Genomic DNA, 565 nt, shown 5'->3' with positions numbered 1-565 from the left:
GGGGGGGACTGGGGTGCCGACTGATGGCTGAGATCATGCAGGAAGTCAGGCATAGGAGAAAAAAGTGAGCGAGAAACTTATGTCTGGCGCCTGGGAAAACTTGCACCCTGGAAGGTCATTCTTGGAGCCAGCGAGGCAAAACAGGACCACCTCTCAGGGCAGGCCGGAAGACACACACATTCAGTTTAATAAATGACATTAATTCACGGTTTTTTGGATACTTAATGTGTGCAAGGCACTAAGTGTGAGTATGTAGTAGGGATGTCGAACTTAAGAGAACATCTGAACCAGGAGGTGGTGGCGCACGCCCTTAATCCCAGCACTTGGGAGGCAGAGGCAGGCAGATTTCTGAGTTCAAGGCCAGCCTGGTCTACAGAGTGAGCTCCAGGACAGCTAAGACTATTCAGAGAGACCCTGTCTCGAAAAAGACAAACAAAAACAAAAAACAAAAACAAAAGAAGAAGAGAACATTCAACAAAGGCTCCTAACCCTCACTGTGAGGTCAGGGAAGTCCTTCCAATAGAGAAGATAGCAGTGTATGCAAAAACCTATCAGGATTATAGGG

The sequence above is a fragment of the Mastomys coucha genome, chromosome X, assembly GCF_008632895.1.
Source record: "Mastomys coucha isolate ucsf_1 chromosome X, UCSF_Mcou_1, whole genome shotgun sequence".
Classification (NCBI taxonomy): Eukaryota; Metazoa; Chordata; class Mammalia; order Rodentia; family Muridae; genus Mastomys; species Mastomys coucha.
This window is presented reverse-complemented; position numbering follows the sequence as displayed.